This window comes from Amborella trichopoda, chromosome 8 (genome assembly GCF_054954075.1).
Source record: "Amborella trichopoda isolate Santa Cruz 75 chromosome 8, AtrichopodaSantaCruz75HAP2 v2.0, whole genome shotgun sequence".
NCBI classification, from domain to species: Eukaryota; Viridiplantae; Streptophyta; class Magnoliopsida; order Amborellales; family Amborellaceae; genus Amborella; species Amborella trichopoda.
In genome coordinates, this window is record NC_142343.1 from 11,244,854 (window position 1) to 11,262,400 (window position 17,547).

The window sequence follows — 17,547 nt, forward strand, 5'->3', positions numbered from 1 at the left end:
AAATATTAAAATTTTAGAGAGAGAAAAACTATATCAAATTTTAAAGAGAGAAACCACCTAAATGTTGTTTAGAGAGTGAAGATATTCAAATTTTTAGAGATAGAAACTATCTCAAATTTTAAGTTTTAGATAGAGAAACTACATCAAAATTTAGAGAGAGAAATAAAATGAAACTTTTTCGAGAGAGAACTATCTCAAAAAATTTAGAGAGAGAAATTATATCAAAGTTCAAGTTTGAGAGATACAATATCTTAAAACTTTAGAGAGTGAAATTATATCAAGTTTTAGATAGAGAAATTGCTTAAAAAATTTTTAGAAAGAGAAACAATCTTAAAGTTTTAGAGATGTTTTAGAGAGAGAAAGTATTTTAAAGTTAGTGAGAGAAACTAGATCAAATTTTAGAAAGAGAAACTACCTGAAATTTTTTTGAGATAGAAACTGTCTCAAAATGTTTAAAGAGAGAAATTTTCAACTATCTGAATTTCAAATTTTAAGATAGATAAACTCTATCAAAATATTTAGAGAGAAACTATATCAAATTTAAAGTTTTAGATAATTTTATCTCTAAAAATATTGAGATGGTAGTTTCTTTCTCTAAAAATGTTTAGGTAGTTTTTCTAAAATTTGATAAAGTTTCTCTCTTTGAACTTTTGTTAAAAATTTTTATAATGGGAAATTTTTTTTTATGTATTGGTTCATACCAAATATGTGTAATGTAATTTTTACATGAAAATGTTTTGCACAAAAATATTTCATATCTACGAAATGTGTCCTAAATCGTGTAAACCCAAGTTATCAAAACAGTCATTTCTCAATAATCAAGTTTGGGCATAACCTAGATTTGCATAACCATGTTACGATGCAAACATAGTTTTGTTTACCGTAGGATGCAAACAAGCCCTTAAAGCATAGGATTTAACTTTGATTTCATGGTGCAACCCGGAGGTTTAGGGTTCGAATATTAGGGTTTGTTCCTTTCATGTTGTTTACAATGACCAACTCCATAAAAAGGAAAATTAAATATATCTTAGATGGTAATAGGTTGTGGAGCTGCTAGGAACTGCCGGTGTCGAGCTTGCTTGGAACCAAGGAAGTATGAATCCGGGCCGAAAGACTATTTTAGTTCCACCAGTTTATCCATTTTGTTTTGAGGTTTCAATACGAGATAACTGGGCCGGATTAGCCCAACAGGTGACTGGTTCTGCTGATCGAGCGGGTTTCTAAAATGGGATTGTATACTATAAGACCATTTATTTTTAGTAGGAAAATTATTTCATGCGGATTGGACCGCATTTCTAAACATGCGGTCCAAACAGTGCAAATCATTCATTTTAAAGATGGATGCAAGTAAGTGTTCCATCTAAAAACAATAGAATAAAGGTCCAAACATTTTTTTACTAGTATTATGTTTTCTAGTTTTTAAAACTTATTTATTTTACGTGTTCCTAAAAGTTAAGTCCTAAAATCCATCTCAAACATATATTTATTAAGAGGCCCGTATTTCTATATATGCAGGCTTGGCCAAATAGAAATTGGGTCATTTTTAGTGTAAAGAGGCTACAATCATTTCTAGCCATTGGATGTGACATCCAATCAATGAAAATGTGTTCAAAATCTTCAAGAATTTTTATTTTGGAGTTTGTGCCTAATCAATGACACATCCTCAATCAAATTTCAAATCTAATGATCCATTATGCTTATGATTTCCTTGTATCAAAAGTAAATAGTTTCATTGTATACATTTGCTTTAAAAGAAACTAAACTACAAGGCATGTAGCATGTATGCAATAGGTCATTTCAACATATTGTTCTTAGCCACAATTGGAGGAAAAAGCCGTGCATATACCATATTTTGATGGTGGAAACAACACTTGCCTTGGAAAAGTATACAAAGAGGCCATAACCATTGATGTCTATAAGATTTTTTAACTGGAGTAGAAGTTAAAAAAAATATTCTCAAACTTTACAAAACACCCCAAGCCATCCAATTTGACATCTAATGGCTAGGAGTAATTGTGACCAATGTCTGATAGAGCGACTTGGACCGAGTACTCAGCCCAAGCCCAAGCCAAGAGTAACTTGGCCTGAGTACTCGGCCCAAGCTCGAGCCAAGTACTCAGCTCCAGTTCATTTAACTTGGCTCCAGTTGGATACTGTAGTAGCTTAAAAGTGATCAAAAAATTTAAAAAAATATAAAAAAATCCTAAAAAATAGGAAAAATATGTATACAATAAAAATAAATGAAACACATCTAAATGAGTTTAAAGAGTAGTGAAAATGGATTTTTTAAAAAAATCAATTTGTTGCTGGCGGTTTTAAAAATAATCTCGAAAAATAAAAAATATAAAAAAAAATATTTATGGCCAAAACACTTTCCAATCTTTGCCAAAATGATAGAATACATAAATAACCATATTACAAGTAAATTCCTTTTTGTTTTGGATTTTTTATAAATGTTTTTGAATTTTTTTAAGATCCCTGAGTTGGCCACCCAACTCAGAGATACTAGGGTTTGCCACCTTAGTGAGTGGATTTACTCGGGTGAGTTCGAGCAGTGGAACACGGATTATGAATTTCTTGTAACAGAGATAAATAAATGGTCTCATAGTATACAATCTCCATTTAAGTATACAATCTCCATTTAAGTATACAATCTCCATTTATCTCACTTTCGATATGCTGGATGTATCATCCTACATGATCTTGAGACTACTGTACCTTTTTGGCCTTGTCTTATTGTCATTTCGGAGAGAATACCAATTGTCCTACACTTCTCAAACAAATTTTTTTTTGGATATCTTTGTCGGAAAGCAACCTGCTTAGGTCCCAGCCTGGTTCGGATGAATTTCGGCTGTGAATTTTGTACAAGTCACAGTTACACTAGTTCTATGGTCTGTGAATACAAATTGAACAGAATTAGAGGAGTGTGGTGGGATATTAGATCATCAATATTCATTAGCATGGAGCCTTAGACATGCTTTGGCTTGATATTATGATTCTTTCTTTTTTCATAATTCAGTGGGGAATACAGGCTCCTACCGGTTTTTTAAATAGTTGGGTTTTTGAAGTTGTCACTGGGATTGGAGAGCAGCATGGGCGATTAAAGCATGGGCGTGCTAACACCACGACCCCAGCCCCTTCCCAAAATCTATTTTATAAGGATAAAAATAAGTTTATGACGATATTCATGATTCATGATTGAAACAATTGCAGCAGGGAGTAAATTGCTCCATAACTCTCTACTAATCAATCTTGAAAACCTAATATTCAAGGAAGGTCTAAGGCTAGAACCCCCATTCAAACCAAACTGATTTACTCATAACATAAAATAAACCAAGTGGGTTAACTTTGTTCCCAAACATGGATAATTCACATAGAGTCTCATTAGTCAATTTTGTATGTGAATCTACAAGACCAAAAACACTTGCAATACAAGAATAATTGTAGATCAAATATTAACATAAATTTGTACGCCATGTTAAGGTTGGTGTTCCTTGTGCATCACAGTAGAGTAAACATGTGGTTTAAGTGCTAATACAAACCTACCTCCATGAGAAACTTGACCAAAGGATTAACTCTTCTGTGTTTCTAATGCCATGGAGAGCCTCCATTAGCTAGGAATCGAGCCCACGTCGGTGATCAGAGCTGTCTATGGAGAGAGGTTATCAGCGATTGTGTAGGGGGTTAGATCCTGTTGGGACCTTCCTCTTCTCTACCTCGAATTCCTTGGGCCTTCCACGGTGAGGCTGAAGTGAATTCGGTTGTCGGAAGACCTGGTTTGATTTATGTACTGATACAATCAATTTACATGTGCTTGCCAATATTAACAAGACAAAGATTGTGCAGATGCAGAAACGAATCATCATCTCTCTCTGTGTGAGCTCAGTGGAAGCAAAGATGGTGAATGTATGAGGAGCAATGGCAGAGAAGAGGGGAATTAAGCTACCAGCAAGGAGTTATTTATGACTCTGGGAATGATGTTCTCTAGTGATTAAATATGAGTGTCTCTCTGTTAAATGAGTTTGGTAGCAGTCAGTACTAAAACAGCACAGTTTCATGATGAACTCTCTCTCTCACACACACACAGTCAGAAAGTAATTGGGAGCTCTTGTATCTCAAATTTCACTTTTTCCTTTTTTGGAGACTTTTTTTTTTTTTTTGATCATGAAGTAAATGGATGTTCCCCACATATATTAAGTGCATCACTTCTCAACTTTGGTCACTATTGATATTGAGTTGATTTGGTGGTGGCATGATGAGGCTTAAGAAATGCCCTAAATAGCCACCACTGTCAAGCTCTTCTTCATAACTTTCTTCTCTTTCCCAATTACCAGCAATTTTGACTTTCTTATCTCCATTGCCTCTCTCTCTCTCTCTCTGGTTGCTATCCCATTGAATGGAAACCCATTGTGACCGACCACACTCTCTCCTCCATGCACTACTTTGTGCCAGTTAATGTGAATGGCAACACCAGACAGATGATGATGGATGGTGGGTCCTCCTACCATTGATTGCAATCCTTCCACTTCAACCAACGGTGTTGATGACACAGCTTCCTGACGAATAGGACGCGTCCTACTTATGGTATATCATACGAATGCGAAATCCATCGTATGATCTCGTAACAAATGATGCAGATGAAACATAGTGGATTTCTTCTTTGGAAACAGTGTTTCATCTCCTCCGTCCCGCTTGGTGATGAACGGTGGATGATTTTTTCTTAATAAATTTCTTGCGTTTATGCAAAAATGAAAGGTTAGTATTAAAAAAAAACTGGAGTTTCCTACAGTAATTTCATTATACCCAAGCCGTCAGATGTCAACGAGGGGGAAGGAGTCCACTCAAACTCCATTTCGATGGATCTTTCATGAAGTGTGCAACCCACTGGGGTGATGTGAAAGTTATGTAGAAGACTTTAATACTCTTGTTGATGACATTTCTCCTTCCTCTGTGTATTTTATTTCCTCTGTGAATACGTATTTTTTTGGGATTGTTTAAAAGGCTATTTAATTTTTTGTACAAAGAGTTCACAATCATTATTGCCTTTTAAATTTCAAAATGAGTAGTAGTAAAAGTGTCAATGAATAAACAAAAAGTTCCAAAAAAATATTTTTCCGACTTTATGACTCACCCCAAGCTATCCAATTTGAGTTGGAATAGTTGCGACCTCCTTATAAAAAAATAAATGATATTTTTGTAGACAATCCTTTTTTTTTTTTCTTCAAATTTTTGTAAGTATGATGGTTGTAACTTCAGATTAGTTTCTCGATTGCAAGAACTAAAGACTCATGTAAAGAATGCAAATCCTCGAGCCATCATGAAGCTGGCTAAAGAGCTTCTTATACACAATCTAATGATAGGGTGCTCTAGTTTTTCTCTAGGAAAGAATCTATAAGAGAGAGCATTTGTTGTAAATTTATAGAGAGAAAAAGAGGGGTATGTAGATCTTTTATGAGATAGAGAGATGATGGCTTCTTTTGAGTGGTGTGCCCCCTCTCTTATTCTTCACCATCTTTATAATAAAGTCCTCCCCAAGACCTGAGACTTATTTATAATGTGTAATTTCTATTCTATTTTTATTTCCTTTTTATAATTGGAATACTTTGGTTCTAGATCAGTTCATCCAAATCTTGTTTTTTAACAGGGTTAGGATTTGATTTAGATTTCCCTATTCAAATCCTTCCCTTAATTTGAACATGATTCATTCTACATCTTCATTATTAGTAACAACTATTTAGAGTGATTAGCAGATCATAAGTATAACGATAAATAGAAAGAGTCCCCGTTTCCATGGGAGCATGCTTTCTATATGCTCCCTCACACAAACCCAAACAAGGAGTACTTAAGAGAACCGAATTTTGGGGATGTAACCTCTTGAACCTACTGACAACCTTTAAAAAGAAAAAAAAAAAAAAAAAAATTCAATCATACTCTTTAACTGCCTAGAAAAGTTTAGTGTGAAAGAAACGAACAAGAATCGCTTAAAAACTGACAATCTATTTTTTCAGAAGTAGAGTAAGTGGTCAGGATGCTCCCCACCTGAGCATTGTGTATGCACTCTAATGATAATTACATAATTGGATAAATCTAATAATGATGTGTGCAAGGAAGATCAAACACTCTTAATGAAGTTTATATGTGCAAGGAGGATCAGGCACTCTTAATGAAGATTATAGTTGCTATGGATTTGGGTGTTTTAGATAGATGTGCACCTTTAATAGACTCACCTATACAAGGGTGAAGTGCGGTTGTTTCATATGAAATTTGACTTGTTTTTAAATACTAGTAAAATCAGGATACAAATACAAAGCCCAAAATATGACGGCAATAAAGAAACCAGAGTAATATACAATTATTTTTATATTGTATTCTTCTCTACTTGATAAGGTCTTTAGTTCAAAACAATAAATTAATAAAGAAGTTGATGGATCTTGTATATACATTGTGAATGTTTATATTAAAAGAGTTCAAGTAATATATGTATCTAATGTACCTAATGTTTTCATATTTTTTGAAATTGTTGGTAAATTCCTGTTCTCATGAGAAGAACCCATTAGAGAAGGTTAATATGCTTCTCTATTAAAAAATTAGCTTTTTCCAAATATAGTAGATAAGTCCTGTATATTTCTCTATTTGAATTCTATTATTTTAATTATTACTCTTTATTCTTTTGAATATTCCAATATTCAACTATTAGATACTATTGATATTAGAAATTGAATAGAATTAATTATTTTCTAATTTCATTTTGGATAAAACATGGTTTCAAGAATTATATGGATAAAAGAATAAGCACATGGCCATTTTTTGGGAGGGTCGTTCCTCATAAGCTCATCGTGAATTTGAACGTTGGACTCCCCCTTTTTCCTTTATATAAGAGAGTAACAGAAGGTTTCTACGATATGAAAAACATGGAGCTCTTTTCTATTGCTTGCTCTCTAATACGTTTGGTTTGCGTATAGAAAATATTTTTACATGAAAAAATTCTCTTATGCAGTCAAATAAGGGAATATTTTTATATTAATTAGTCTTAATGCATCTTTTCACATCAATTGACAACTAATTGATGTAAAAATACTCTCACACCTGACCGTATGAGAGAATTTTTTTATGTGAAAATATTTTCTACAAAACATTTTCACGTGAACCAAATGTGCCAAAGTCCAAGAATTTCATGAAACCTCCAAGCTCTTGCGATCATCAGTCCAACGACATTCCCTCTTGATCTGCTTAGTTGATTCTTACCTATGGCCTCCCCTTTTGAGCCAAGTTTTTAACCAGTCATCTCTCCATGAGATTTCTCTAACTTCCTGTAAATTATGGTAAACTTTTCTGCTTTACTGTTACTTTATTACTATTCATCCATAATAAGTTTCTCTCTATCAGAGCATCACATGGATCATTAACTACTACTTTCCTTGTAGATGATTCTGTCTTCTATCAGTATAGTGTTTCCCTTTCGTTGGTTTCTCTTTCGTTGGTATTGTTTATTAAAACACAATTGTACTCAATCATAAAGTAATGACCCAACAAGATGTATAATTTTAGAGTTGACTTATCCTCCTCCTTTCCAATACCCAAAAAGAGCACTCTCTTTTCTTATTCTTTTTTTTTTAACAAAAAGCTCTCTCTCTCTCTCTTCCCTTTATATCCACTCTAAAAGTTTAAAGTATTGTTGGAAAAATCGGCCACTGTAGTCGCCAATGGTGTGAAAGACGGGATCAGTGTCTTATATTGGATAGCCAAAAACTAATTCGGATCAATGAATTGGCGATTCGGATCAGAAATCGATCGGATTTAGACTTAAAAAAATCCAAATAAATTATAAAAAATCATTATAAAAGTTCTTTTTAAAAATCCGATATGAAATAGAAATACTACATTAATAACTTTCATTTTTTTAAGTCAATATGCTAGTTTTTGACATAAGAACCAATCTAAATATATAATTTAAAAAATTAAAACCAATCTAAACGTCTTATAATATCATCTAATTTAAAAAATCTTATTTACAACTATAATAAAAATAATGCATTATATAATGGGAATGTTTATATAAGGTTGCAACCTTAAAATGTAGAACTACAAATGCACCTAAAAAATCTATAGAACTACAAATGCACCTAAAAAATCTATCGGAAAAGGTTGTTTTAATGTTGAAAAACCCTCTAATTGATAATCTCGACATCAAGATGTATGAATATGAAGAAAAAACAAAGACTTTTAGTCCCAAAAATAGTACATCTTGCAACACATTATCTAGACCGTCTATTTTCAAGATTTTCATACGTTTATAGATCTATTTGATTTTAGCCATTTTTAAAATTTTAAATTTTATAATTAGATGTGAAAATAGATTTTTAGATAATCCTACGAATTTTTAACTTAAAAAATACATGTTATGATAAAGTTTGGAGGTGCACCTTAATTGGATTGTTTAAGGTTGCAACTTGGTAGAAACCACACCTTTATATAATTTATAATGTAAATAAATTAATAAATAAAATACAAGATTTGGTTATCAATGTATAATTTTTAATTATAATATTATAATAAACGTAATGAAAAAAATTATTAGAAAATACTTCTATATCATATGATTAAAAATCAAAATAAAACCCCCAATAAATTTTACTGTCATGATATTAAAAAAATTCACCCAGCAAAATGAAAAATAAAGGTATCAAAATTCAAAAAATATAAAAAACACCTATCGGCAATATGCACAATAGCTACAAATAATAATAATAATAATAATAATAATAATAATAATAATAATAATAATAATAATAATAATAATAATAATAATAATAATAATACTAATAATAATACTAATAATAATAATAATAATAATAATAATAATAATAATAATAATAATAATAATAATAATAATAATAATAATAATAATGATATGGTAATAAAACCTACAGAAAAAAGTATTTTACTAGTAAATAGCAAAAAAAATTATGTGGCCGTTTTTTAATTTGGCACGCTAGCAATTTAATTAAAAAAATATATTGATGAGGCAATATGACACGCAAATTTGGGATCAAGACATGCTAAGGTGTATACATTAATGACACTCTCATTTAAAATGATACATTAAAGTTCATAAAATTAAATGATATGCTCATTTAATATGCACACTAATTTATGAAGGTTACGAGCTAAGCTATTATAAAATGACTAGTTGCACTCTACTTTAACATGCACGCTCAATTCATTTAATATGCATGACCGGTTGAGGCCCGCTCAAATAAAGGAACAAAGATTGTTCCACATTGAAAATACAATGAATGTTAAGTTAATATGAAATGAAGTTTACCAGTTAAGGATGCACGAGCATGATGTGGAGGAATTCTTGTATTCGTATCATGATGCCATTAATTTGAATCAATGTGATGTCATCAATTGGTAATCGGCATGTTAGAATTGAACTTGGCTATTGGTTGGTTTTGATGACCAGCCGAGTATTTTTTTTAAAAAAATTAGACAAATTATATAAAATATTAAAAGATTTTATTTGAAATGTATTATTTAAAAATAAGAGATTTTATTTGTAATTTATTTTTTAAATATTTTTTTTCATTATGGTAAAAATTGAAAATTGTTTAGGGCATTAATATTTATTTTTACATTTTTCAATATTTTTTAAAAAAATTAAAAAATACCCCATGAGCACAAATCTATTCTTCAAAATTCATTTTTTCATTAATTTTCAATTTCATTTGGATGTGCTTTGTATAATCATTTTTTAAATATACTTTTCATATTTTATTAGATTTTTTGTATTTTTTAACGATTTTTTTTACTGCCCAAGACTTGTCATGTTAGAACGGTTGAATTGACTAGTTTACCGGTTACGTCGGTTGAATCGCTCTTGGGCTATATTGATTAACCATTCCGATTCGATTTTTCCTACATTGGTTTAAATTGAACACCGCAATCACTCCATCTATCAAACAATTTTATAAAGATTACATGGCCATTGAGATAAGAATACCATGTATAAGAGGTTGCATTTTATTTTTTCCAGGAAGGAGAGATCAATGTTCAAAAAGGCAGATCCCTAGCCATCTAGGCGAGCACCTAGAAACCTAGGTGGCCTAAATAGAGATGAAGTTTAGGCCCTCTAGGTTGTTCTTAGAAGCTTAGTTTGGATCCCAAAATCCCTTAAGTGAACCTATTCATACGCACATATATACAAGTATATGAGTGAGCATATATGTGTGTTTATACATATATAGGGTTATGTAAGGGTACTCATTTTGTGAATGTACTAATGTTTTTGGACACTCACTGCTCTTTGTGTTGTAATACAAAATTTTTTGAGTAACGATATATTTCATCATAAAGAGGGATATGATAGATATTTTTATAAGAAACTAGTGGTATTTTGTTATCAGTTAAGAAGCAATTATTGCTCCATATGGGTGATGTCACATCTCATGCAATCCTCTATTATAGTCATCATCTACTATAGTTAATAAATGCTTATCTTTTTATCAAGAATTTTTGTTTTATCTATGATTAATTATTTAAAATACCCCTAGACAAAAAAAAAATTACATAATGGGATAAAGGTATTAAGTATTAAAAAATGTTGATTACATTAAAAAAATATTCATATGTAGTAGTACTCTAACCTATATATGTGTGTGATCAGTTTTCAAGCTTGCATGTGTAATTGTATGCTATTTCAAAGTTATACATAAATTGGATTGAAACTTGAGAGTAAAATGCTAAACCTTTATAATGTTGAAACTTGCCCAACATTCATATAAAGTTGCATGTCCAGCAAGTTTTCAAATGCCAATATTTTACCAGTGCATTATTAACGATATACATCATCATTATACACCAATAATATAAAGTCCAATGACGAATCACAATTCAAAACTCACAAAAAGTCAAAATATATAAACTTACAAAAACATAAATAGGCAATAAAACTGAAGAACATAAACAAACAAGGCTCAAAATATGAGATCGCCTCAGATGGACCTAAATCATAGTTACCAGGAGTGCCTAACTAGGGTGGCACTCCCGCCCTGGAACCCAGCTCCGACGCTCCATAGCCGGGGTTTCGATCGGAACTCGTTCCCTACTTTTTGGGCGCTCGCTCCTATTTTTAGGATTCTCGATCCTGTTCACAACGGAGCTCACTCCCGATACTTCACGGAACACGTTCCTTAAATTTTTGGATTTCGTTCTTGAATAAATTAGATCCCCGCTCCCATAGTTTTAGAAGCGCGATCCCTACATTTCTGGAACTCCATCCCTATGTTCCTGAAACATCAAAAAAGAAACTTCTTAAATAAAATTAAATTTTAAAATAAAATAATTATATTTTAAGCCAAATTTTCAAAAAGGGGAGTTCTGCAATTGGAGCGTGGGCTAATCATGCATAGAACGTGATCCTTCCTTGAAAGGAGCCCAATCCTTTCCAAATAAGAACACATTCATTCTTAGATGGGGGCACGATTCTGTTGTCAATGGGAGCACAATCCTAATGAATATGGGAACACGATCCCATTTGACATGGAAAGCATTCCCGTTAAATAGGGATTTCGATCCCGATGTATTGGGAACACGCTCCCTGTTCATACGAGATCTCTATCCGATACACCGGGACTCGCTCTCCGAGCTCCAGAGCTTTGGGCAGACATCGCTCCGACGCTCCCACTCCCAGAACCAGAGCCGTTCCTGCTCCCGATAACTATGACTTAAATTAGCAATTGAATTTCATCATCACTACCAACAATAACTGCACAACCATTAGATACATCTGAATCTAATGTTGATGCCATTCCATCATCATCAAAGTCACCCACATCCTCCACATGTTCCTCTTCAACCCTAGTGTCTTTTCATTGAGCTCGTATTGTATAGCACTCCTTTAGATTTTGAATATACTAAACAAAGACAAGGCCATTTAATTTCTTTTGCTCAAGCATGCTTCTCTTCTTTATTGAACCTATTAGACAATGTGTGAGAATTATTAGAACATTGAAAAACATAATACACATTAGGAACAGGATTTTAAATTGTTTGCCCTAAACGTGTTAGTAAAATATGACTATGACTCTAAATATGATCAAGAACCAAATAGACTGATACACAAAGGGAACAAATTCCCCCTAAATTTGAATAGTGGGATTTTTTTTTTCTTGAGCTCATTTTTTCTTGGAGACTTTCAATCTCTCTTTCGTTTATATCAGATCGATAGACAAATTTTAACCCGTTGATTCGGAACTCAAAGCATATTACAAACCTCAGAAAATACAAAGATAAATGGCGGATATCAGCATCAATGGGCATATGACACCCCCGTAACTGGATATACTGTAGGGAAGTTGTTCACTCTTCGTCCCTCTTCACTTTTAGGCTTTGAGTAATATTAATGGTCGTTCATACATTGGTTTCTTTGGTACAAAATGAGCCACTTCGAATAGATTCATTGCTCCCGCCCAGAATATGATTAATCTGGCATGGGCCACGTGAGCCCCGAGTAATCTACTAGACAAATTGACAAGTCGGGCATTCCCAGCCCACCAAACAAAACCTATGGTTTCTTGGTCACTACTAGCTAAAGCTAAAATTAAGTCGGACATTCTTGGCCCACCAAAGCTAAACTTAAGTTGGGCATTTCTGGTCCACCAATCAAAACCTGTGGTTTCTTGGTCACGACCAACCTCCGGAAAGTGTTAGTTGTGTGTCTTTTCTCTCTATAAAGCTCTCATACAGCAAGTTTTAGAGCAATGTCATGGGAGGCCTTATTTGAGTATAAAAAAGATATCTTAAAATGGTATGACGTCACTCTCTCTCTCTATGACTTTCACATCAATCACTTTCCACCGGTGGTTTAAAAATCGGCGAGTCATAACGAATTCGCCGAAATCGGAGTCATCCAAGTCAGCACGGGAATCGGTGATCCCGTGCCGATTTTTGTGTAAAACTGGAAATCCCCCGATTCTAGAGTAGAATCACCGGTTCCTCATGACGTCATAAACCGACGGTTCTCACCAATATGACATCACAAGATATGTTGTGGCTTCACCATACTCCGCGCGTGTGAATACATTTCGCGACCTCATGAGGTCATAAATCAACGGTTCTCTCGCTAGTATGACATCACAAGAACTGTTGTGGCTTCACCATGCTCCGCACGTGTGAATACATCTCGCGTGCGTCGCACGTATGCAAAAATCTTATGTGCACCACACGTGGTTCTCAACTCAGCATATCATTTAGAAGAGTTGATGGTTCAATTGTTTATATACCAATGGTTCGTCCCACCTCTCTTCAATGTGGGACAATTCTCAATGCCCAACGTTGAGATGTTAAATCAATATATTGATTTATTATAGCGTAATATGCTAATGTGGTGTAGCAAGGAGTTGGTTATCACGTTGGATTTTTATATAGAAGATCTCCGGTTTCAACCTCCATGGTATTAACGTTTTTCCTTTTGTCAAATGTCATAAAAAATAGTTTTTCTTTGGTCAAATAATATCACAAAAAAAATATGTTTTACTTTTTTGTTTTATTTTTGTTTTAAATAATATCATAAAAAATAATATCAGGGAAGAAAATAATGTCATAAAAAAAAAAAAAAAAGTGGAAGAAAATAATGTCATAAAAAAAGGAGAAAAAAAACGTTCTATTTTTATATTCTCAAAAAAATATAAGGCAAAAAATAATATCATCAAAAAAATAAAATGGAAAAAAATAATATAAATGAAAGAAATAATCTCATGAAAAAAAATAAAGAGGAAGAAAATAATGTCATAAAAAAAAAAAGTCTTATTTTTATCTTCCAAAAAAAATAATACAAGAAAAAAATTGAAATAAAAGATAACACAACAAACATTTCTTGTCAAAAAGTAATTTATCTTCTAAAAAAAAATAAAAGGAAGAAAATAATGTCATAAAAAAAATAAAATAAAATAAAAATAAAAGATAATACAATAATTCAATATTTTAGTGGCCATTTTTTCATCGATTTAATCCATTCTTTATTGTAGTCCATGTATGATTATATATTTTTTCAATGATGATTATATGATTTTCCTTTTATGTAATGCAAATTTAATGGTTAACATAAGTTCAAACTGCAAAAGAACATCTCAATATTCGTAAATTGATGAAAAAAAAAATGGAATGATAATGTAGTATCCCTATTTCTTATTGGATTATTAAAAAATAAGATTTATAATGAATTTTAATAATTTTTTCGGATTTTTTTAAGGTTTAATCCGATCGATTCGACCAATTCTTGATCCGGATTGTTCATTCACCAATCTAAATGGATTTTTGAGGTGCCCGATCCAAATCACCGATCCATTTTTTAAACCATTGCTTTCCACTTATTACCTAAAAAGAGAACAAAAAAAATAAAAGAATTTAGTAACAAAATTTAACTCATGGCTTCTTCTCGCAACAAAAGCTCATGTTTCAAATCCAAGCGCTCTCATATGGGTGATATATGGGGTATCACCTTACCATTGTTGATAGGGTGTCGATTCAGAAATCCATTACGTCTAGGCCACTTCTCTAACACAAGTTAGAGAAATCACCGACCCCACTTCTATTTTTTCAAAATTTTAAAATTTTATAATGACCAATTCAGTGTTAATTTTTATTTAAAATTTTTTGAAGTTTCAAAATCCTTTTTACTGTTAAGATTGGTGGTGGTCCATCATGTTTTTTTGATATGCATATACCACCACTTCTTCCTCGCACCTTTTTGTTTTATCTTATTTGTTTTTAATTGTTACTTGGTCATGATGACCTCACCTCCTTACCCACTTGGGAAGGAATGTCCATGCATCCGGCATTACGCATTCTCCATGTGTCTCTCTCTTTAGTTGCCACTTCTTTACCCTCCTTATATTATATTATTTTTTTACTATAAAAGCCTTGGCCAGGAAAGAGAAAGCATATGGAGATAGTATAAATTTGGGAGAGTGAAAGGAGTGAAGTTAATAGAGATTTTCGGCAATAATTTGAAGAAGGATTTGAGGTATTTTTCAAGAAAAATGAACTAATAGAATTTCTTCTTGATGTTTTTTTTTCATTTAAGTAAGATCAGTTTAGCTATTGTGTTTTTAGAAGGTTTTCTGAGCATGCAACTCAAAAAATCTGATTGTTTATGATATTGCAGTATCCTGGGGGTGTGCTCACTAGACACCCTATCGCATCTTAGTTTTGTACCGGGTAAGGGGTGATCAACACTTCGAAGAAAGCAAGTTCCTCTCATGCTTCTAGATCTTGATCTTTGTTGCCCCTTTGTATAACCTCCGAATCCAGATTCCGACTCCTACGGGAGTCGGACTAGCACTAAAAGTGTTTCATTTTTTCAAGATATAACCTCAAGATCCGTATTCTGACTCTCCTACGGGAGTCCAACTGGTACTAGGAGTATTTCATTTTTCTAGATATAACCTCAAGATCCATATTCCAACTTCGACGGGTGTCCGACTGGTACTAGGAGGGTTTTGGTACAATACAAGCTTTATTACGGTCTAGGGAAGGTTCTACAGAATTTTTCCCAGGATAAGAGTTAGTGCAAGGCTTATTGGGTGTAAGTTCCACTTATGGGGCGGCAGTCAGATTTATCGAGGGTAAGTTCAAGCTATCGACCATGAGTTGAAGCTATCGGTCGTGAGTTCAAGCTATCGACCATGAGTTGAAGCTATCGGTCGTGAGTTCAAGCTATCGACCATGAGTTGAAGCTATCGATCGTGAGTTCAAGCTATTGGTCATGAGTTCAAGCTATCGGACGTGAGTTCAAGCCATCGATCGTGTGTTCAAGCTATCAACCGTGCGTTCAAGCTATCGGATGTGCGTTCAAGCTGTCAAGCGTGCGTTCAAGCTATCAATCGTATGTTCAAGCTATTGACTGATAGGTTTTCCACGATGCATCAGCCATTACCACTACCCTAAAGCTAACATTCAAAAAACTTGATCATCGATGCATCAAACTGGATCCAAAATCTGAATATGCGATCTACGTCACCGATCCATTTTCTAAAGCCTTGGTGTGAATTAAGTTCTCACTTTGATGCATGTTAGGTATAAAAATAGAAAATAATAATTTATTGTGAGATGAAAACTCTCTAGATTTAAGTGTCCAGCAAGTTGGATGGTTCACTTATAATATTGGAGGACATTTTGATTTCGAGTAGCTTTTGAGCTCCAAATCAATTAAAAAATTGAAAAAAAAATCTCTAATAAATATGAAATATAAGATGCGTTCATAACTATGAAATAGGGCATAAAAAGTTGCAAAAAGTTCACTCATCGTATAAAGGCTGCCATGGCACACATATAGAAGTGAATAAGAATTGACTATAATGACACGGTTTATTTCATGGAGAAGGGAAAAAGTTTATAAAGTTGCAATTTTAAAATGTAGAATCATGATGTATCTCAAAAATCTATCATAAAAGCATTGTTAATGTTGGTAAATCATTTAATTGATCATCTTGACATCGAGATGTATGAGCATGAAAAAAAAAAAAGATTTCGAGTCCTCAAAAAAGTGTATCTTGCAACCCATTATCTGGACCGTCCATTTTCAAAATTTTCATTTGTCTATAGATCTATTGGATTTGAATTATTTTTGGGGTTTAAAATTTTATAACTAGAGAAAATGGTTATCAAGCCATATGAAGCATTTTTTACACCAAAAAATATATTTAGCAAAACTTGTAGGTGCTTCTTAATTGATTGTCTACGGTTGCAACCTTATGCAACACACAACCCATGGAGAAAATCCTCAAATAGGAGTATAAATGGGCTTCAAATAATAGCTGATAATTTTACAAATATTTTAAAAAAATTGCATTGTGTTAAGCAATTTAAACTATTGTCCTCACATACAACGCATATTGCTCAAGGGGAAGTAAAATAATACATTCACCCCCATGAGGAAGTAGCATACCCTAATTAATTGGGAAAAGGTTAAAATAATGATGATGACCCCCATGAAGAAATCCTCGTCATCATCATCATAGCCTTTTTTTCAATTAATTGGGGTCGTCTACATAAATCTTAGTCCGTCATTTTGCTCTATTAAATATCATACCCCTAGTGAAGCTATAAACCCCCATATCTTTTCAGACAACTTCCAACCATATCCTTTTTAGTCCTATCACTTGAACTAACCCACACTTTCTAACATGAGTACTTGGTCAACACTACACCTGGCCAACCCTCATAAGTCTAGTCTTTCTCATCTTATCACCTATTGGTGTCATACTTAAATTCTTTCAAATGGATTCATTTCGAATTCTATCCCTTCTTGTCTTGCCACTCATCCATCACAACATCCGCATCTCCACTATATTCACTTTATAGGTATATTATTTTTTGCCCGCCTAACACTCCGCCCTATAGAGCAAAGCTGGTCTCACGACTACCCTATAGAACTTATCCTTTGGCTTCATTGGTATGCGGTAATCATATAAAATTCAAGTTGTACATCACCACTTCGCCATGTGTGACATCTTCCTCAATCTCTCTATTTTCCTAGATTATCGA

At 33.0% G+C, this 17,547-nt stretch overlaps 1 long non-coding RNA gene across 1 annotated transcript; it reads left to right on the forward strand.

Moving 5' to 3' along the window:
* The first annotated feature begins 14,941 nt into the window (after positions 1 to 14,941).
* On the forward strand, positions 14,942 to 16,126 carry LOC148780785 (uncharacterized). Its single transcript, XR_016060540.1, has 2 exons — positions 14,942 to 15,025; positions 15,167 to 16,126. It is a non-coding gene; the product is annotated as an uncharacterized LOC148780785 (long non-coding RNA).
* Positions 16,127 to 17,547: the final 1,421 nt, after the last annotated feature.